Here is a 22,603-nt window from a genome sequence, read left to right on the forward strand (position 1 = left end):
CAATTGAACCTGGAGTTTTAATTAAAAGTAAAAAAAAAGGCATGTTTAATGCAGAACGAATCAATTAGTTAAGATGACAAACTCAATTAATGAGATTTATTTTGGACTGCACATTGATACATGTAAACAATGTTAATCATTAAAGAAATGGTGTCACTGTGGCTCTCAGGATTCATTTCAAAAACTCCAGATAAAATTTGCTCAATTTATGTAAACTGTTATTTTTATCCTCTCCTTCAGATATATTTCAAGAACAGCTCTACCTCCATGATGACAAATTGTTATTTTCACTCATGAAACAGAGTGGAATCGAAAGGAAATCTGAGTTAATGATGCAGTATTTTATGACAATAGTCTAAATTTTTAAAGATGGAGAGAGTTCTCTGCCATGATGAAAATAGCAATGGAGGTCTGAATCCATATATCCTATCCGTAAATGCAGCACCTATCATTTTCACAGTGCGGGATTGGGGCAGTGCTGGAGAAAGGGTTAGTCATGATGTGAGGTGATCTATGTTGCACTTTTAAGGTTCATGAAGATATATTCATGTGGAGCTGCCTCAGACTGGTCTGGATTTTGCTCATGGCCTTTGGTATTTAAAACTAAAGCTGCCAGCATGTTTAATAATTCATTCATGAGATGTGAACATTGCTGGCTGGGCTAGAATTAATTGTACATACCTATTTTCCATTGAGAAAGTGATCGTGAACTGCTGCCTTAAACCTCTGCATTCATTATGCTGTAGATAGACCCTCAATGCTGTAAGGGAGAGAGTTCCAGGATTTTGAGTCAGTGACAGTGAAGGAAGGGAGAAATTTTTCCGAGTGAGGATGGTAACTGTCTTGGATGGGAACTTGCAGATAGTGATGTTCTCATGTATCTGTTGCCCTTGTCCATCAAGATAGGAATGATAATGGATTTATAAAATTATGCCTAAGGTGCCTTTGTGAACTTTTGCAGTGTATCTTGTAGGTAGTACACACTGCCACTACTGTGCATCAGGGGTGGAAGGAGTGAATGTTTGTGGATGAGGTGCAAATTAACCTTGTAGAATTGAACAGGCTTTCGGGAGTCAGGAGGTGAGTTGCTCACTGCAAGTTTTCTAGCTTTCACCTGCTTGTTTAGCTATGGTACTTATGACTGGTCCAGTTCAGTTTCTGGTTAATGTAGCCATCTAGATGCTTATAGTGAGATATTCAGTGATGGTAATGACCCTGAACATCAAGAGGCACTTGTTAGATTCCTTCTTGTTGGATATAGTCATTGTCTGGCACTTGTGTGGTACAAATTTTACTTGCACATGGCAGCCCAAATCTGGATACTGTGCAGGTTTTGCAACATTTGAACATGAACTGCTTTAGTATATGAATGGTGCTGAACATTGTACAATCCCCACTTAGACCTCATGATGAATGGAAGGTCATTGGATTTCTTTGGAGAGGTGGAGTATTCTAATAGAGAGATAAAGTGCCAGGTATCTTCCAGGAATGTGAGGTGTCCTTTTTTAGAGGAAACACCTAGTTAGAACTAAATATGAATGTTTTATGTAAGAAATACATAAATTCATCGGAATAGTCAATGGAACATTCAAGAGCCATGCCAAACACAGCTACCAAACAATTGTAAACAGAGTTGTTAAAGGCAGTTGTAGATCTGTCAAGATATTTAAAATTCATGCCCTTTCTGTCTGGAAAAACTGTCTGGAGTGATATCAAATTAGTGCTTACTACATCAGAAACTGTTGACATGAGCCTGAGGGATATTATTCACTAATTAGTGCTGCATGATCGGTTTCACAAATTTTCATCATCAAAGAATCTATCAATTCACAGTTTGATTATTAGCATAAGTGGTTATAGACTCTTCAAAGTGGGTCAACAAATTTTAATTATTGTTTCATAAATAATTAAAAGAAGCTAAATGTAATGATTTTTTAAATCAGCAAGCCTTTTTTATCAAAATGTGAATTCATCATATGACTGAATGTTACGTTTTTGTGGTGAAATATCAGTTTTGTCAAGTTTCATGCAGAGTTTCTCTCTGTGAGGCATAATAAGTTTTCTCATTGCATCTTACATCAAAGCCCTCTTCTTAACTACTTAGCCCTCCCCTATAGCACTAATCCAATTCTAGACTCATTCTACTACTCGCTATACCAGGAACAATTCACCATTGTCAGGATATCATGAAATGGACTGGCATCCTTGATACAAAAGCTGTTAATGCTTTGACATTCACTGTTAGTCGAGAGCTGTCCTGCACGTTTCCTGACATTTGACCTGGATATGGCAGTGAATGTAAACTTGGTGCTCTGCTTTGTGGGCATGGACCTGCAGGTCTGGTGGTTTGGCTGGTGCACAGAGGTGGCTTCCTTTTTCCCCAGGATCAGCAGTTGAGGCATCAACACCAGATCGAACCAGCTTGGTCCTAGGCTGCCACTCATCTGGAGGAATGCACGATAATGTACAAAGATGGTAATTGACTTTCTCTACACCCCCAGCATAAGTGCCACTATCTTCTCTCACTACCTGTGGTTGTATCCACCTCCTGCTCTACTATTCTCATTACTGCCTGTCACCCAACCCAATACCAACACCATAACCCTGCATGCCTTGTGTTGTCTATTCGCTCACATAGGATACCTCTCCTATGTGACAGAAGTAGATTAGATTAGATTAGATTACTTACAGTGTGGAAACAGGCCCTTCGGCCCAACAAGTTGCCTTGTGTTGTCTATTCGCTCACATAGGATACCTCTCCTATGTGACAGAAGTAACAGCAAAGCCACCCACTTGTGCCTCCCATAATGCCTGCTCTCTCTCGTATGAGGGAAACAGCCTGTAATTGGGCAGAAAGAGGGGTGTGGCCTGCCTTACATTAAGCTCCTTACATCTTATGTGGAGAACATCCTGACTCTGACCATCCTGGGTTGCTGACTAACCGTGCCCAAGCCCCTGGATTGGTATTAGACACTGCCCTTGACCTACAGTGCTGGCACCCCTGAGTGAAGGTTAGCTTCTTTGACTTGACTGAGGACTGCTGACAACCATGACAAGTTTTCTGAGTTCCTAACATAACAAACTTGGCAAGTTAACAGCCCAGAGTTGCAGCTTGTTCTGGTCTGTGAGCTGAGTGTGAATACACAGTGTTCTTGCTGCTGAATTACAGTGATCATCATCAACGTAGCCTGAAGTACAACATTGAAGGACAGAAATATGCTGTAAGTAAATTGGAGATTTGCCCTCCTAGAGGCTGGCATATGTCAGATTTCAATGTCTTGGATTTCAGGTATTTCTGACCTGTGCCCATGGAGCATACCTTGAGATATTAGAGACTGTTGTCCAACATGGAGCTCCTTTCGAGTAGACAGTGAGCTAAAATCACCAGGTACCCAGGCTGATTTCCACACCAAAACTCTTGGCAACCAGTTTGCTCATGGTTGAAGCAGAGTGTGCAACTGATAAGGTAATTTATAAGCAATAATCTCCCTGAATTGGCAACTTGCTACTGCCTTGTGAGAACCTTGCCTTGATGCCTGGAACTTATTTAAAAGATGCAGCGAATTGCTCTCAGTGTTGTGAGAGGCCTTGCTGGACACCTCACATGATTCTGCCACATTTCTTGCTAAAGCCAACATCATTTGGGCCTCTATATGATTCTATCCTGAAGAACAGTATAGAATCTCAGCATAGAACCTATATCCTCCGTGGTGAATACTGAGTGAAATAGTTTGATATGTGTAATGGCAAAGCTTGGTTAATGGGGAGCCTGGTTTGGCATGTGTTGGCCTGAGTTGGCAATAATTTGGCATTGCAGTTATAAAAAGCCATAGAGGTTTGATATTGGAACATATGTTGGCATATAGTTCTGAGGGCCATTGGGATTAGTGAGGGACTTGAGGTGGCATGATTGGCATGGGTTTGACATGGGGAATGTGGAGGGGCTGGGAGGAGAGAATGTGAGATGGAGGATTTGTGTTCTTTCATTTTCTTTTATTGCTTTGACAGTGTTGGTACATTAAGCCCACCCCTGCACCAGGTAGCCTCTGCATTGTTTCTGGGGTTACCCACCTGCCCTTCCCTCGATCATATCTGTGAAAGCAAATGATATCACATCCCCAAGCACTAATCCACACTCTCAACTCATCTGCTTTATTTGCAAGTCTCCTTGCATTAAGATAAATGCCACCAGCCCTGCCATTCTCCTTTTTGTCTCAATTGACTGATTTGATCTGCCATCCAGACTGACTTGTTTTTTTACCTCTATATTTGCCTGTGCATTGCCCCTTACTATACCTCCATTCTGTATCCCATCCTCCTGCTGAATCAGTTTACACCCACACCAACAGCACTAGCAAAGCCCCCCACAATTATGTTGATTCTGTTACACTTGAGGTGCAACCTGTCAGACATAGAGGTCTCACCTGCACCAAAAACAAACCCAATGGTCCAGAAATCCGCGCACACCGTCCTACACCAACGCTTCAGCCACACATTGTCCTGTTCTACCTGCCTGTTCCTATGCTCACTTACACATGGCAATGGGAGTAATCCAGAGATTGCAACATTTGAGGTCCTGCTTTTCCACCTGCTCCGTCGATGCCTAAATTCTCGTTACAGGACTGCATTCCTCTAGTTATCCAGATTGTGCGTACGTCCAACCTGACTGTTCACCATCCCCCTTCCAAATGTCTTTAGGTTGTTTAGTGACATTCTTAACCCTGGCCCAGAAAGACAACACAACACCTTGCAGTTACATCTGAGGCTGCAGAAAGACCTGTCTGTTTTCCTCACTATTGAGACTTCTACTACTATTGCTTTTCCTCTCTTCCTATGCTCCCCTTATACAGCTGGGCTGTTTCTGCATTCCCCTGAGGAATCCTCAATCTCACCATTTTTCAGCACAGAAAATCTGTTCTCTGGGGCATTCCTGACTCCCTTCTTCTGAGTAGTGGTTACCTATTCCTTTCCTGACTGAACTTACTTCAGTTGTGGATGGCCAAGTCTGAAAACATGTTATCCATGTAACTCTCAGCTTCATAGAGTCACTGCCGTGCCTTAAGCTGATATGCTTAAGCTCTGAAACCCAGTGCTTAGACGAGTCACACTTTCCACTGGTCATCCAGACAACTTTCCACTTACTGGTCGTGCAACATTCAGGATTGACCTCCCATGTCACTACTTTACTTAAAATATCAAACCTAAATTTAAACCAAGTAGAAAATTCTTTGTTTTTGTTTTCTCTGTCCCTCCTCAACATGACTTTCCTTTCTGCAGCTTTTAAGTGGAGAACACACAGAACTTGTCCATTAGCTACCAATCAGCGCTCTGTTTAACGTTGACACCACTTTCACTAGCTTTTTCGAATTCTGACATGGGTCCTGTTGGGGGTTAGCTGGCACTCTCACTGGCTCAGTGTCTTGTTCTGACTCCCATTGCTTTTGTGACTTTTAATTCCTCTGAAATCTTGCTCTTTCTTGTCCTGGTTTCATGGCCTAGAATTCTTCTGCTCTTTCATTCTTTCCTGCACTGTTTTTAATGGCCCCTCTATAACCTTGAAGTCAATTGCAGTTCAAATGTTTACAGCAATCTGTTGTGATGGAAAATCTTGCCTTCACGTCTAGTACGGGCCATTCTGAGCAGTAGCAGGTGTAAGATAAACTATGATCTGAATTGGCCTTGCTTGGTCTGCATTTGCATAGTTATAAAAAGATATGATGAGGATTTCACGGCAGTGAGAAATGCTGCAGCAACTAAACGGATTTGTGATTGATCCTGTGTTAATCCAATGGGAATTTATTCCAGACCCAGCTGATCACAACAGTGAAAATCTCTCTGTGGCCAGAAATTTTACTCTGAACAAGTTATATTATTACCAGAACATAAAATTAACCACAAATGACCTGCTACTATGAAACCAATATCACAGAGAACAAAATATAAAGCTTGTTTATTGATATACCCATTGCAGAAAAAAGTGATGGTTTCCTGATGATGGATAGTTATTTTCTCTCTCAACACGCTGGTATTAGTCTCTCTCCACGATTGCTGGCGCAGAGGGCAGGAATGTAGTTATTCAAAAGTTAATATATCTAAAATTAGAAACAAATAGCATTAAACTGGAGAGACAGACAAAGCATAGCTGGACATAGAATCACTATAGTGCGGATCAATTTTCTCAAATTAAACTAGTCCCACTAGTCTGTGTTTGGCCATGTCCCTCTAAACCTTTCTTATTCATGTACCTGTCCAAATGTCTTTTCTATGTTGTAACTGTACCTGCATCTACCACTTCCTCTGACAGTTCATTCCACATATGAATCACCTTCTGTGTGGAAAAGGTTGCCCCTCAGGTCCCTTGTAAATCTTTCTCCTCTCAGCTGTCAGAAACACCAACGTGGTAACAACCAAGCATTTTAATTTTATGATATTGATTGAAGGATAAAGGACACTGGAGAGAACTCTGCTCCATTTCCTTATAATTGTGATACCAGGTTCTACCATCCATAAGGTGGAAAGTTTGCTTAGGAAGCTTCAAAGTTAATTGTGAAGAAGCCAATGAACAATGGGATGAGCTGGCTCAGCACTGACCAAACCTTAACCCTGAAATCGCCAAGTTGGGAAAATAAAATTCCATTTTGAAAAACCTCATATGGACAATGTACCAAGTGTGAATGTCAGTTAACACACACCACAGCAGAGATTACCTGGTGGTAGTATGGAGCAGCAGGAAAGCTTTGGATGACTTGTTCCTCTTAAACAATGGCTACTGGATCTAATTGTTGCACCCATACTGCCAGCCATACACCATCAGATACCTTATCATAGACTTTTTATACTCCAGCTACTCAGTATTTTTACCAGTCAGGCTGGCAAGGTAGGTTTTAATAGCATTGCTGACAGAATATTCCTACCCAGGTCTATCCAATATTTGTTCAGGTGTGGGTCTTGGTACCTCACTCCAGGTCTGGAGGCTTTCAAGGCAGCATTGCAGCTGGAAAAGAAATCACTTGGATTGATTGAGCACATTGTTAGCATAACAATAGGTTCTTGCACGTTTTGTTGGGGCAAATACACACAGCTGAATCAGAAACCAGGATTTTTTGCTTGGAAGTTAGCACACGAGCAACTTGCCCTCCTGCCTAGCTGGTAGGTTTGTTGCTAAGCCATACCAAACAGTCGCACATATATGTTACCATTTTAACTGACAAATGTAACACCACCAGATGTAACCAAGGCCAACACATATAAATATAAATATATATATATATATATATATATATATAAATATTCTGAAGGTCTTTACTGCAAATAAAATGTTTTACAAGTGCTGTTCCTATATCACAATTATATAACTCAGATTTCTACCCCACACTGTTTCATACGGATGATTATATTTCTAATTTAGAATTTAAAAGCCCTATTGTTGTCTTGTTGCAGCAATGTGCTGGGGGCAAGCAAATGTAACTTATTTCATTACAAAATGTTAAGAATCAAGAAAGCAAGTCCAACCTTTCAGAAAAAAAGACAATACCTTACAACTTATTTATTTAAAACACCTGCCAGAAGTGGAATTGAAAATCCCAGGTGCTGTGAGGCAACAGGGCTAGCCACCAAGCTGCAACTCGGTAAATTTACTTGTGTCAATTTACTCAGTTTAACTCCTGGAGTTATCTTTTCATTCAAAGATCAGAAAGGCTACTTTGGCTTCAAAGTTTGAAGTAATTTAATTCCATGATTAACTGAGCGATGGATGTGAAATTGAAATGATTATGTTGTTTGTATAATGATAACTGCATAATATGCTGCTTGGATCATGCAAGTCTTCCTGACGTCTGTTTGGGCAGTTTTGCAGGATGATTGTTCAATACATTTCTAGATCAAATAAAAAATCTCTGTGACACGTGTATAGTTTACTCAGCACTCTGTGTCCTTTCCTATCTGTAATTCTCATGCTTCATTTACATTTCACCACCTAATTTCCTTACTTGCTCTGAGCAGGAGATTAGCAGTTAGCAGTGAAAAATTGCACTGTCCAGGGGCAAGCTGTTGAAAGCAGGAAATGGTGGGATTGGCTACAGGAACTCTTAAGGGCAAAAATGGGTACTGCAGATGCTGGAGATTAGAGTCAAGATTAGAGTGGTGATGGAAAAGGACAGCAGGTCAGACAGCATCCGAGGACCAGGAAAAAATCGACATCTGGGGCAAAAGCCCTTCATCAGGAATCTAGTCTAGTGGGCTTAAGTTTTCCTTGTAGAAGAAGGAACAGGAACAGGGACTTTAAAGATGTTTAGCTTTTCTCCTGGCCCCATTTCCCATTGTTGGCCTCGTGGGAAACATACTGTAGTTTCTGGCTCAGCCTGTAGAATTGAAGAAACGTTCAAGTTCTGATGACATCATTGGGATCAGATGCACAAATGAAAACAATGGAACCCATCTCCTTCAGGCAGTTGTTCTTGTTGCATTCTCAATCAATTGGCTCCTGTCACTCCCAAAGTGGCTGAATGACAAAGGTATTTTTAACCGTCTCCTATCTGGTTTCTGTATGCAGGATAAGGATAGAACTAAGATGTTCAGAACTGACATCAAGAATTAGTTCTTTGTGCAATGAAACATTGATATATGGGAAAGCTTTCTGAATGCTCTTGGCAATAACAGCGTTAGTGACGGTGTGGAAAAGCAACTCAGCATTCAGAAAAAAACAAAAACAATAGTTTGCCTCAGATTTTGTTGAATTGATTAGATTAGATTACTTAGTGTGGAAACAGGCCCTTCGGCCCAACAAGTCCACACCGACCCGCTGAAGCGCAACCCACCCATTCCCCTACATTTACCCCTTATCTAACACTACGGGCAATTTAGCATGGCCAATTCACCTGACCTGCACATCTTTGGACTGTGGGAGGAAACCGGAGCACCCGGAGGAAACCCACGCAGACACGGGGAGAACGTGCAAACTCCACACAGTCAGTCGCCTGAGGCAGGAATTGAACCCGGATCTCTGGCGCTGTGAGGCAGCAGTGCTAACCACTGTGCCACCGTGCCGCCCCAGCGCCAGTTTGTCTGGCTGAAGAGAAGAGCGGCCTTTGACTGAGGGTGGGACTGGAAAGGTTAGCCTCAGCTGTCAGCTGCAGGGAGATTGCATGGGTTGAAGGAAGATTGCAAGATTCTGAGTGTTGATAGTAAGGCCATGGGTATAGATCTTAATGTCAAGGAGGAAACCATTAAGTTTAAGGATAGACCATTAAGTCAAGGGAAAACTCTAAGGAATAGGGAACAGGAAAAGGAAGCTAGAAGGTTGCAAAGATTGGAGGGGTTAAAAGTAATGTAGAAGCCACAGCTGGAGACTAAACATGAAGGAGAAAGCAATCACAAAGCAGACATTGTGGCTCAAGGAATCATTATGTCTTGGGAAGCAAAGTTAGATCATGGTGTGTGTCTCTGATCACTGGAGGAAGTACAAGTGGTGGAAGGAGATCCAGTTATAGGAGGGGCTGATTACGTAGGCTGGGCCCAATGTAATATGGGGCAGTGTCTAATCAATCAGTGGGAAATGATTGTTGGATCGAGTGATTGTGGGCATGGTACAAGCAGGTTAGGCTGAGGAACAAAGGGGAAACATTCATACTCCTTTTGGCCTACAACTACTGCTCGAAAGGCACATCCCTCTACCATGCCAAAATTGTTACCTTCCTTTAGCTGTGAAGTTTCTTGAGACTTGTGTTACTTGACCAGACAGGGTTAGCCCTAAAACAAGTAAATGAGCTTCCTTAGTCATATTTATTTTTTGATCACAGATGACTTTATTAACACAAACTTCGTTAAAATGTTCAAATTCCATTCAAAACATGTAGTCTTGTCAGAACATGAAACCTTAAAACTAATTTCCCCCTTTACTCCAATAATCTCTTTTACTTCCTCTTAATTAGAGCTCCTCCACCCCAACCCTATCTCATAATGAAGAGGATGGACAGATCTACCCCATCGTGTTTTCACATCCTGGGGCCCAAACATTCACAGAGGAAGATTGAGTTGGTAGTAGGAAGGTTCCCTCGGGTTTGCAAAACAAATTTCAAAATTAAAAATGTCAAATAACAGCTTAATACTAGTTCCAGTGGTTCTGTACAGATTCTCCGATAAACAGACTTTCCCAAACTTTGGTTCAATATTCTTTTTTTCTTAGAGGTTGAGAGAGTAACAATATTTATGAAAACATTTGGTTGCAATCTGTGCTCAGCCTGTGCTAATGAGCTTGGAAGTGAGTGAGCCAGTAAAATAAAAGATGATCATATCAAAAGAGAACCCTGATGTCTACCAGACAACGTTAATAAGAAGCTTGTCAGACAGTGGGAGTGTAGTGGAAAGGAATTTGAGGCTGTTAATCAGCCAACTGACAGTGATTCTGAAGTGGATTTAAAATTTCCTTTGGGGCGCATAAATGAAATGAAACATCAGCAACTCATCAGTTAAAAGGAAGCAAAAGTGCAATGGGAGGAGAGTGACAGCTAATGAGTACAACTGTGTTTCTCAACAGGTCAGTTGAGCATCAGTTAAATGGGAGTTGGAAGGCTTGCTCAGTGTGAGCCCATATCAGACTGTGCTCTTTGGAAGGGTGCCTGCTAGGTCCACTGCAGTGAGCACAGGCAATATTTATGGGTCGAGAATCTTTGAGCATTGAGGCTTGGATTCTCAATGGGGGAGTATATACTCTGACTTCTCCAGTGCCAAGAAGAAAGAGAGAGAGGCAGAAACACCTGCTCAGTGATATGGCCCTCTGCAACAACCAGAGCAGCACCAGCCTCATGAGAGTGCAGGATGGTAATTGTGTTAATTGCAGTTTTGTGGAAGACACACACAGCTGAAAGGATGTATAGACTGAGGTTTTTGTACTATGGAGATAGGTTCAAGGTGTGTTGATGAGAAAATAATATTTCATACTATGAAGATGTCAGAGTGACACCAGTAACTCTGAAAGCTATGTCTGTCCACACCCTGTGTGGGATTTTGTAGGAAGAGTTGAGGCCAAGGAGATATTTGATTAGATTAGATTACTTACAGTGTGGAAACTGGTCCTTCACCCAACAAGTCCACACCAACCCTCCGAAGATCAACCCACCCAGACCCATTTTCTACACCTAACACTACGGGCAATTTAGCATGGCCAATTCACCTAACCTGCATTTTTTTTGGACTGTGGGAGGAAATCGGAGCACCCGGAGGAAACCCATGCAGACATAGGGAGAATGTGCAAACTCCACACAGACGGTTGCCTGAGGCGGGAATTGAACCTGGGTCTCTGGCACTGTGAGGCAACAGTGCTAACCACTGTGCCACCGTGCCGCCCTAGATATGGTGATAAAAGTGATGTGGCCCTCAACTTGTACACTTCCGGCTCAATCCAGGGATGGTCTGGAGGTATTTGAGGAGTAGTTGTATCAGGCAGACAAAAGATGTCACAGAGTGATACATCAGGTATCACAAAACCCAGCTCTGTCAGGCCTAGGGGACTTGAGACCATTGCTGAATTCTCTGACATTCAGAGGGGTGACTAACTGCAAGCATGTGGTCCCCACAATTCAAGCAGGACCCTTTGTGAACAGGAAACCATTCCACTCACAGAATGTTCAATGAGTCGACCACCACCACTAAAGGATCCTGCAGGTTTGGGTATGATTCCCAAGAAACTGCATGAATCACACATTGTTGAGTCATCCTTGTCCAATCCGTCCATGCCAACCAGGTTTCTCAAACTAAACCAGTCCCAATTACCTGCATTTGGCCCATACCCCTCTGAACCTTTTCTGTCCATGGACCTGACCAAATATCTTTTAAATGTCATAACTGTAAATACTTCTATAACTTCCTCTAGTGGGTTCATGCCACATGTACACCACCCTCTCCGTGATAAAGTTGTCCCTCCGCTCCCTTCTAAATCTTTCCCCACTCAGCTTAAAACAATGCCGTCTAATTTTGAACTCCCCTAATGTGGGGGAAAGACCTTCATTGCCCCAGGTACGGTAATTCTTTAGACCACCTTCATGGCTTCATGGATGGGATGTTGGGTAACAAGGAATTTCCCCTGAATTATTTGCCTGACACAGAGGGAGGGGACACTTTGAATTACAGTCATTCAACATAAGGGCTCACCAATAGGCCTTCTGAAAATGACTCTGGATAATCTGGAGAGCTCTCTAAGCTGCCTCATGCCAGATAACGTTTTAGTATGCTGCACTTTTCACAACCTCCAGAAGGGGAGTAGCAGTGGAAACTAACAACTACCCTGAGCATGTAGGAACACAGGAGCAGGATGAGGCCATTCAGCCCATGGAGTCTGCTCTGCAATCCTACCTTAAGGCTGATCATCTACCTCAACCCCATTTTCCTGCACTAGCCCCACATCATGTTGCTAGTATTGAGGAGTCTGTTGATTTCTATCTTAAGTATATTCAACAACAGAACTTCCGCAGCTCTCTGCAGTAGAGAATTTCAAATATTTATCACCCTCTGAGTGAAAAATTCCTTTTGACTGTGTCTTTTTATTCAAGTGCACCACCCACTGCCACAACCACTAGCCCCCAGCCTGGGGGGAGCATTCATTTTTATTTCAGTTTCAATGAGATTACCTCTCAGTTCTTCTAAACTCAAGAGAATATAGATTCAGTCTTCTCAAAGGAATATCCCAGAAATCTGTCTGCTGTACTTGCTCATGCAAATTATATTTTTCCTTTGGTAAAGGGACAATTATCTTGGTGCAATCTCATCAAGATCCTATGGAATTGAAGGAAGACTTCTTTACTCCGGTATCCAAAAACAGGGCAAATCTTTTTGTGATAAAAACCAAAATATCACTTGCTTTCCTCATTGCTTGCTGTACTTGCATGTTAGTTTTCAATGAAGTAAAGACAAGAACGCCCAGTTCCCTTTGGATATCAACACTTGCCAAGCTTTCCCTGGAGGATCAATGAGGCTAATGGAAATACATTGCAGCTCTGATGTTACCGAGCATTAACATGTGCACCAGAGAGTGATTCAACTCACTCATACGAACAGCTTCCTTTTGAGAGACTGTTAAGTGCCCCTCAGTCTTCACGTTGATGACCTTTCACTAAATGCCATTGCCATCTCTGTGGTTCCATCGTAACAACAATCCGTAACCTATCTTCTTCATTGCCCTTATTCTGTGCCTCATTCGTGCCCTCTATCTCAAGTGTTCACCATCTGCTAACAACTGAGTAGTGCAGAAATGAGCAGATGAGCTGTTAAAAGATGCATTACAAGACCTTTAATGTTCTACATGCATCTAACACTTTGGCACTCATCACAAAACTATCATCCAGCGAGACTTAAGTGAAACGAGGTGGATTTATATAAAGGGTTCTGGTGCTCTTCTGTTGTGCTTGCCTGGTGTCTGCAGTTGATGTGGAGGTCAGCTGCTGTCTTTCCTGCTGTGCTCAATCTGATCGTGGCAACAGATATTCTCTACCTTTCAGACCCTTAGCAGGTTCTATAAATGTCAGGGCATAGGGGAATGCAATGAGTGTGGTCACCGGTGTCTGTGTAGGGGGTGTCACTGTCATTCATACAGCTGTCAGGATGCTGTCAAAAGGACTCAAGATTCATTATTAATGCAAAAAATGCCTTGACAAGATCTCTCTAAACTTCAGGCATCCCTTACCCACCTTTTGAAGGATTGCTTGCTCTTCCCTGTTTTCCTGGAGTTACTAAATACCTGACAATAGGTCCAGGTATTGCAGAGCCATCTCACTTACTAGTCCTTGAACACATTGAAGGTTTGACACCCTTATCTGTTACTGCGGTCACTCTCAATGTTCTGCACATCCACCTCACCCTCAGCAAAAAGCCGCTCAGCAGCAACCCATAACCTTTCCATTAGAGTCACTGCAGTTATGAATGCCCAAGTAACTCCAGCTCTTCTCTTCTCTTCTGACCATTGTGAATGTGCTTCACCTTCAACCATGAGCATACACTGTGCTGTCCATGTCTCAGAGCCCATATGTGTTAGTCAGCCCATGCCTTTGACCATGTACAACTGCTACAAGTAGGCATTCTGTCTTGCCAATGAAACAACCATGGGTCACCCCTGTGAATCAGCTCATATCACTCTGGTTTCTGGTCATGTACATCACATGAGTTAGCTATCTCAATCCACAGCTCATGGGTACCATTGAGATTAGACACATTGAAGGTTTGCAGTTACAAAGGGTAATCACCATGCCAAACTGTAGTAAGTCCTTAAATAACTTCCCCCACTTTGCCCCATGGCCATTTCATTTTTCTGAGGCTTGATACCATCCAATGGCAAAAGCTCCTGTCTCCATTCTCTCATTTCTCATACAATGTCCTACAGGACTTATTAAATCTTGGAGTCAGTCATCTCTGACTTGAACCATTTCTGACAGCCAGCCTTGTCCATCATTCTCCCTCATGCCCTTTATGTCTGCAGCTCATATGAAGGGCTACAGAGTGCCTGCTAAAGCCAGAAGTCATACAACACCAAATTACAGTCCAACAGGTTTATTTGATATCACACAAGAGTTTGGAGTGCAGCCCCTTCGTCAGGTGCCCTGAAAGCTTGTGATTTAAATAAACTCGTTAGACTATAACCAGTTGTCTTGTAGCTTCTGACTTTGTCCACCCCAGTCCAACACCGGCACCTCCACATCATGACTGCCTGCTGAATACGACAACATCCTTTGAAAGAAAATCTTCCTAACTGTACCTGTTATTGGTTAGCTCACTGCTTCTTGAAAATCCTAAACTGACTTTAGTCAAGTAAATCAACGGGTTTATAGCCTCACCTTTCCTTCTGCTGCACAACCACTTTTAACGGTGGTGCCAGGGCCTTCTCTTAACTGGGACGATCCTCACCTTTGTTAAGGAGACTATTAAAATGAAATGATAAATTTAAGTGTTTTAAATAACCCAAATACATCACCTTGATTCAAAACAGCAGTTCTTTCAGTCAGTTCTGAAGAAGAGTCACTGGACCCAAAATGTTAACCCTGCTTTCTCTCCACAGGTGCTGCAAGACCTGGTGAGGTTTTCCAGTAATTTCTGTTTTCGTTTCTGATTTCTAGCATCCACAGTTCAGTTTTTATTTCATTTCTGAGTTTTGAATACAGAATACTTCCTGTTATTCTCTTTTATCTAATTAGCACTTTCAAACAGTATTTTCTGTAACTTTTACAATCTCTAAGCAATCTTTCGCTTTCAATCACAGGCAGCTGTCCATACAGATAGCTGCCTTTGATTTATGGGGCATTGTCCCTTAATCAGTGCATAAAAAACATTGTAGCAAGACCTGCGTAACATTAGGCTTTCGCTGATGAATGGCAAGGCACTTTCACATCACAGAAGTGCTAAGCCATGACCAACTCCAACCAGAGAACGCAAACATTGGTCCTTGATATAGAATAGCATTACCATTGCTGAATTCCCCCACTATCAACATGGTCAGTGATACAACTGGGAAGAAACTGAATTGGCCCAGCTCTTTAAATATTGTGGTTACTAAAGCAGGCCAAGGCCATGGATTCTGCTATGAGTAACTCACCTCCCTGTTCCCCTAAATTCTGTCCAATACCTGCAGGAAGCAAGTGAGATGGAATTTGATGGAAAACTCCCCACTTTCCTGGATGGCTAAAGCTACAACAACACCAGTTAAGCTTGATACCATCCAGGTCAAAGCAGTCAGCTTGATTGGCACCCATCCAACACCTTCAAAATTCATGCCTTCCACCACTGACACAGTGGTAGCATTGTGTACCATCCACAAGTTGCGCGAGAACAACTTACTAAGACTCTCTAGACAGCACCTTGCAAACCCACAGCCTCTACCACCCAGAAGGACAAAGGCAGCAGTTACATGGGAAGACAATCCACAAACGACACTGATTTGGAATATGCCACATTCCTTCGTTGTTGCTGGGTCAACATCCTGAACTCCCTCAGTGTGGGTGTACCCACACTATATGAACTGCAGTGGTTTAAGAAAGGAGTTCACCACCACCTTCTCAAGGACAATTACTGATGGGAAATAAATGCCAGCTTGACCAGTGATATTCATATACTTTGAAAAAATAAAATAAAGCTGACATATCTGACAGAAATAATTACACTAGAGAAGGTGGACGTTTAAGCCACTGTTGTAAATATCAACATTTTGATGGGAAGCCTAATGTTTACTCATTGGGGAAGTGAAGCAGTGAACAGTTTTAATATCTATTTAGCAGCAAGCTTTAAAAAGAAATGTTTCTTTGTTACGTGAATTTACCTGCACTAGTTGAGCTCATTGTAGCTGTATCGGTAGATAGTTTGTCAATTTGGCTTCAGTATAAAATCCCAGCGACACTGAAGGAGGCTGGAGTGGAGCTGCCACACTGCACTGATGCAACTGCATTGTCAGCTTACAGGCTGCCTGGCTTTGTAACGCAAGGCTATTTCTCTTAATTGAATATCTTGTCTCACATAAACGCACATTCATCGAGCGGAGCAAGAATAATTATGGACTGAGAAGGAGCGGCATAAAAACTGGCAAACCTCTGTAGGGCTGTAATTCACTGTTGAAAGGAGGTTGTATTGTAAAAATTCTTGTGTAGGTAACATCGAAAGAGGTAATAGACTGTGTAAACACAATAACCTTGATCTCTATTAGCTGGAGTCAAATAAGGAAGAGATTTATATTAGGAACAAGATCTGTGCACCCACCAGAGTGCACGTTTCTTGTCGATTAATCAAGCATAGGTTTATATAAATGTGAAAGAAATCTGTTTCTTCAATGCACTTAATGAAAGGGAATCTTGTATCCTTACCTGGTCTGGTGTTCATGTGATTTCAGCTCCACAGCAATATGGTTGACTCTTAATTGCCCTTTGAAGTGGCCTAGCAATTGATTTAGTTTGAGGGCAATTTCAGATAGGCATGATGTCCACATTCCATTAAAGAATGAGGGAAAGAAATAACCTGCTTATGTACATAATTTATGTTGATATATTATTTTGTATGATGCATGCAGTTCATTCAATAGCTGATCCCAATACAATTTTGATGTAAATGTGAAACCTTGCAGTAATTGGTGCTCTGGGGGTTTGGTTATACTTATTATACACTTCATTGTAATCCTTTTGAAATGTTGAGTCTCAGTGAAATCACTTGTTAAAGGCACTTTTCTTTTAATGCAACAGTTTTTAGCAGACCACGATAAGGTGTAAATTCATGACATGTCATTCAGTAATTAATTTTACTTGCAGTTCAGCCTTTATGAGCTCAACAGTACAGCTATTCCCCAACACTGTTTCATCAGGGAGAACATACTCTTAACATATGCATTTGATGTGGTTATGAATCAGGGACATAGTACCAGTATGTAGGGGTTTCTCAAATTTTCACTTGTGAAATATTTTATTCCTTTTATCAGGAAATGATTTATTCTTATCAACATACTTTAACTATTAGTGAGTTTTGAGAAGATTTGTAGCTCAGGTTGAGGTTCTGGATGTAGGTTTGCTCGCTGAGCTGAAAAGTTTGTTTTCAGAAGTTTCATCACTATACTATGCAACATCATCAGTGAGCCTTTGGTGAAGCACTGGTGGTGAGGCCCGCTTTTTATTTATGTGTTTAGGTTTCCTTAGGATGGTGACATCATTTCATGTTCTGATGTCATTTCCTGTGGTGATGTCATTTCTTGTTCTTTTTCTCAAAGGATGGTAAATGGTCAAGCCTATGTCTTACCACCCACTTCACCTTCAACAACAAAACCTACAGACAAACCAATGGAACTCCCATGGGATTTCCAGGGTTCTTAACAGAGGCAGTAATGTAGAGACTCAAACAAACAGCTCTGCCAACCATCCAACCAAAACTTTAGGTCTGCTGTGTGGATGACATCTTTGTCATCACTAAACGAAACAAACTAGAGGAAACTTTCAAGCCCATCAACAATACCCTTACTGGCATAAAATTCATTAAAGAGGAGGAAAACAACAACAAATTGCCATTCCTGGATGTCGCAGTAGATTGAACAGCCAATGGGGAACTTCAAACCAGTGTCTACAGGAAAACAATACATACGGATCATATACTCAACTACAGAAGCAATCATCCCAACATCCACAAACGAAGCTGCATTAGAACATTATTTCAATGAGCCACCACACACTGCAGCACAGAGGAACTATGAAAATCACCTATACAGTGATTTTCTCAAGGACAATCCTTGGAAACAGAATGGGAAAAAATATGTACAGAACGGGTACCCAATGAGCATCCAATGATTTCTCAGCAACAGACCAAACAAGCAGACAAAACACGTCCAGAAACCTGAGCCACTCTCCCCTACATCAAATACATCTTGGAAATGACTGCCAGACTACTCAGACCTCGTGGCATCATGGTAGACCACAAACTCACCAACACACTAAAACAGCAGCTCATGAACTTGAAACACCTGATACAGACAACAAGCAAAACTAATGTCATTTACAAAATACCGTGCAAGAACTGTAACAAACACTATATTGGACAAACAGGCAGAAAACTAGCCACCAGGATATATGAACATCAACTAGTCACAAAAAGACATGACCCACTATCACATCTTTACATACAGATGAAGAAGGACACCACTGGGACAACATATCCATCCTAGGACAAGCCAAACAGACATGCGCGAGAATTCCTGGAAGCATGGCATTCTAACCGAAACTTTATCAAGAAACACATTGACTTGGATCCCATTTACCACCCTTGAGAAAAATAACATGAAATGACATCACCACAGGAAATGATATCAGCACATGAAATGATGTCACCAACCCAAGGAAACTTAAACACGTAAGTAAAAAACAAGCCGCACCACCAGTGCTTCACTGGAGGCTGACTGATGATGTTACCTAGTATGGTGATGAAACGTCTGAAAACAAACCTTCCAGCTCAGTGAGCTAACTTACATCCAGATCCTTTAACTGTGATGTACGAATGCAATATTCATCATGTAGACTGTCCATTGACATAATGTGGAGGTGCCAGTGTTGGACTGGGGAGGACAAAGTCAGAAGTTACATGACACCAGGTTATAGTCCAACAGGTGTATTTGAAATAACACGCTTTTGGAGTGCAGCTGCTCACCTGACAAGGCTGGAAACTTTCCATACACTCATCTAAAGAGTTAATTTGAGATCTTCATCATTCAAGTTCAGACATCTCAGGAATAACAGCAGACTGTTAGTTGTCAGATCAAACTGCTTTTCAAGATATGAGCTTTTTGATTGGATGCAAGTGATGAAATTGCTTATTATTTTTTTCCCTTTGCTGATCAGAAAGTTGAGTCAATGCTCCCTTGCTTTGAGCTTAAAAGAAACGATCCATTGATCTTTTCAGAGCTCACTACTGAATGATATCATACAGGTCAGGTATGTGTTTGCATGGACTGCAGCTTCAGCTTAGTTTGTTCAAACACGGTGTTAGCTGGCACGTAACCTTAGGTAGATGGTAACAACATTTGCACTGGCAGATTCATTATCAACTTTACTCATCATCAGGAACGCTAAATGTTTTGAATAATCATGGTGCTGAAGTAAGAGAATGAGGCAAATCATGTTTCCTAACCACGATCCATAGCCCTTTCTAAAGATAACCAATATGCTTGTTTAGCCCTGCCCCAACTTTGGGAACAAACTCCACAAATCATTTTCTGACTCATTGCTGATAGAATACAATGATCAAACATTTTCAACACCATGTATCAGTGTCAATATCAATTTTGTGCAGACCTGCTTTGAATACATTGTTTACAATATGAGCCAAGATGAAAAGCTTTGAAAAACACTGGGTTCTTTCCAGAAAGTATGCAGAGAAATGGCATTAGTGTTATAAATGGACAATACTGACAATGCTGTTGGAAGCCCAATCCATCCTTTCAGAGAGCTATCAGAACTTAATCTGGAATAGCCACAGTGCATTCAAATAGAGGTTTAGAAAAGTTTTGCAGTTTGGGCTCATATCCATCTTTGACAATGTATTATTGGACACAATAGGGTACATCTTCTATTTCCTTTATTAGAGGTATCCATTTCAACTAAACAAAAGAGAGACATGTTGGTGGAGTTCAGAACCTTTCAGTATATTGAGTGATGAGTCACCATGTTTTCTTGTTTGGTTATACAGGTTCCAGGGGGTCTTCTGATGCAGTGGTAGCTTCCCTATTGAGCACCAGAAACTCTTTGGTCGAGGTCCATGCCAGGGCCTGTTGGCTATGAAAGGAACAGTAATAACAAGGCCAAAGAGTTTGATGACCAGTCTGCAAATCCTTGAAGGCGAGCAGTAAGTACCCCCCGTACAGCCATCTTGTAGAAGAGAATGGTAAACCCAATTGCAATACTTTGTCTGTAAGAAAGAACCAATCTAAAGCAATTCCATGGCACAACACTTGGAAATAGAACTGGAGCAAATATGTACAGTGAGTAATACCTTTAGCCAAAGAAGTTTATAGGCATCGTTGTTTGAAAGGTAAGAGGAGGCACATAATTTCAATGCAACCTCTATTTGGCTTGCCTAAAACTAATTTCAATGCTCTGTTTGTTTCTTATAACAGTGTAACTTTCTGTGCTTTAAATGGTTCTCCTGTTAGCCATTTAAATACAAAAGTTCCTGCTTCAGCTATTCCTTTAAGCTGTATTTCAATACAGCTTTGAATAAAGAATGTTGACTTCAGGTGTTGGGTTTCATCACAAGGGGTGTTGAATATAAAATTAAGCACATACCGAAATTATAGTGGTAGAAGGGGAGTACGTCCCAGAAAAATGACCCCCTCAGAGCAATGCCTTTAATTTTGTATGCCCCACCTTAGAAAAGATATTTTCTGATAGTATGACAAAAAAATAATTGGGTTAGATGCCATGGAGGCAAAAAAGATTAACAAGCGATGTGATAGAGATTAATGAAAGAAACTGAAAATAGAAAAATCTTGAACAAAGGAATCAATAATAATTAAATAAGAACTAAATCAATGAACCCAGTACAATCCAGCTGTTTGCCCAAATTGCCTACCGTTGTAAATTCCAGTGAGTAATTTTAAAGGGAATTAAATGCTTGGGAAACACAGTGTTCAGAGATATGAGGGGTACTTCCATGATCCAGCACCTTCAGTACAGGTCAATGTTTATGAAATGTGATTGACGAAAAATGCGGGCATGCTGTCTGACATTTTCCATCCATTAAATTAAATAGTACAAAATTGCGGTTTATATGCCTGTAATTACCCAGAATGTTCTGTCCTTGAACACTATTTCCTACTGGCAAACCTACCCCTATAAACAAACAATAGGGAGTGGAAGATAAAATGATAGAGATGATTATAGTGAGCAAGCTAGATGAACAACTGGCCTACTATGGTCATTTTTGGATTTTTACTCATCGGTTTATATTCAGCAAACACTAGATTAAATTTGCCAAATTAGGTAAATTTAATCAAGAAGACAAATCAATCCTTGACCTGGTTCCTGTTTTGGTAGTGTTTTTTTTAGTGCTGGATCTCTGAAAGAGAAGTTCTTCAAATTATTTTTCTACCAAACTAATATTAAGCAGTATTAGTTGCCACAGTTTTATCATGTTTCTTGGCTTTATCTATGACTGGAATAAATCTGAGGGTTTTTACCTTGAAAAATAGCAAATGCAATCTTCTGTTTATTTTTGCTGTTGAAGTTATGTTTATGTTAAATTTCTTTGGTGCCTCGGCTTTTTATTGCCTATATGCTGAAGGAGAATTTTCTTTCGTTACCGATAGTTAAAAGTGTGTTTGTTAACTTACCCACCTGGGAAAAAAATACAAAGTCCGCAGCCCATTTCCAGAAAGGCCTGATGAACTTGGATGCAATTATTTCGGAACGTAGAATAAATTCTTTCTCATCCACCGTCACCTTAAAAAAATTGAGGGACTGGCAGCCCTTATTATCCTGAGAAGGACCACTATAGCCCCCAATGATTATGATATGAAACTCAAAGTAGAGGCAATTGGTGGCTCATCAGCCATTTATCAGTAGCAGAGTCACTTGTGTTGACTGCCAGCTCCATGGAAGCAACTTTACTCTGCAGCTCTGGCTGGAGAGGCAAATGGAACCAGAGTCTTCATCATTCAAAGAGGGCCCTCTGAGCCATCCAGAGGTCCTTTCCTTTGATTGTGGGGGCCTTGCCTACTTGGCTGCTTTCAATGTTTCCTACTTTTCCTCTGCGAGGATACCTTCTATTTGAGATATCCTCTTCATCTCTGACCTATGTTAACATTACCCAACCTCTGCCAATGGGGCATCAGAGCTGCCAAGCCTCAGTTTGGTGCCACAGCATTGCGAGTCAGTAAACTGGCATTTATCAAGTGGAGATCACGGAGGCAGACAGGTATGAGGCTGCTTCTGGGAACATTCTTGCACCGGTCCTTCTTGTAAAAAGTGTACTTTTAAGACTCCCCCGCCCCCCCCCCCCCCGTCAAATCCTGATGTGGATATCCCGAGGCCTGTGGTAAAATCCAGCTTGTTTACTCCAATTTTCTCCACACAGTTGCACCCTGTCCTGCTGTGCACTTTCAGCATTT

The 22,603-nt window shown here is 41.4% G+C and overlaps 2 long non-coding RNA genes across 5 annotated transcripts in view; one reads left to right on the forward strand and one right to left on the reverse strand.

The window, feature by feature from the left end:
• Positions 1–3,160: 3,160 nt before the first annotated feature.
• Positions 3,161–22,603, forward strand: part of LOC122552776 — a 99,936-nt gene continuing 80,493 nt past the window's right edge. For all 3 annotated transcript variants that reach the window (XR_006312492.1, XR_006312494.1, XR_006312493.1), the window contains exons 1-2: positions 3,161–3,221; positions 20,185–20,340. This is a non-coding gene — a long non-coding RNA (uncharacterized LOC122552776). The remainder of the gene's footprint in view (positions 3,222–20,184; positions 20,341–22,603) is intronic.
• Positions 5,950–16,384, reverse strand: LOC122552777. Of its 2 annotated transcripts, XR_006312495.1 has the most exons (4): positions 16,295–16,384; positions 9,690–9,747; positions 6,915–6,994; positions 5,950–6,092 (listed from the first exon to the last, which is right to left on the reverse strand). It is a non-coding gene; the product is annotated as an uncharacterized LOC122552777 (long non-coding RNA). The 2 variants fall into 2 exon arrangements; XR_006312496.1 differs by lacking the exon at positions 6,915–6,994.

Source organism: Chiloscyllium plagiosum, chromosome 9, assembly GCF_004010195.1.
Source record: "Chiloscyllium plagiosum isolate BGI_BamShark_2017 chromosome 9, ASM401019v2, whole genome shotgun sequence".
Classification (NCBI taxonomy): Eukaryota; Metazoa; Chordata; class Chondrichthyes; order Orectolobiformes; family Hemiscylliidae; genus Chiloscyllium; species Chiloscyllium plagiosum.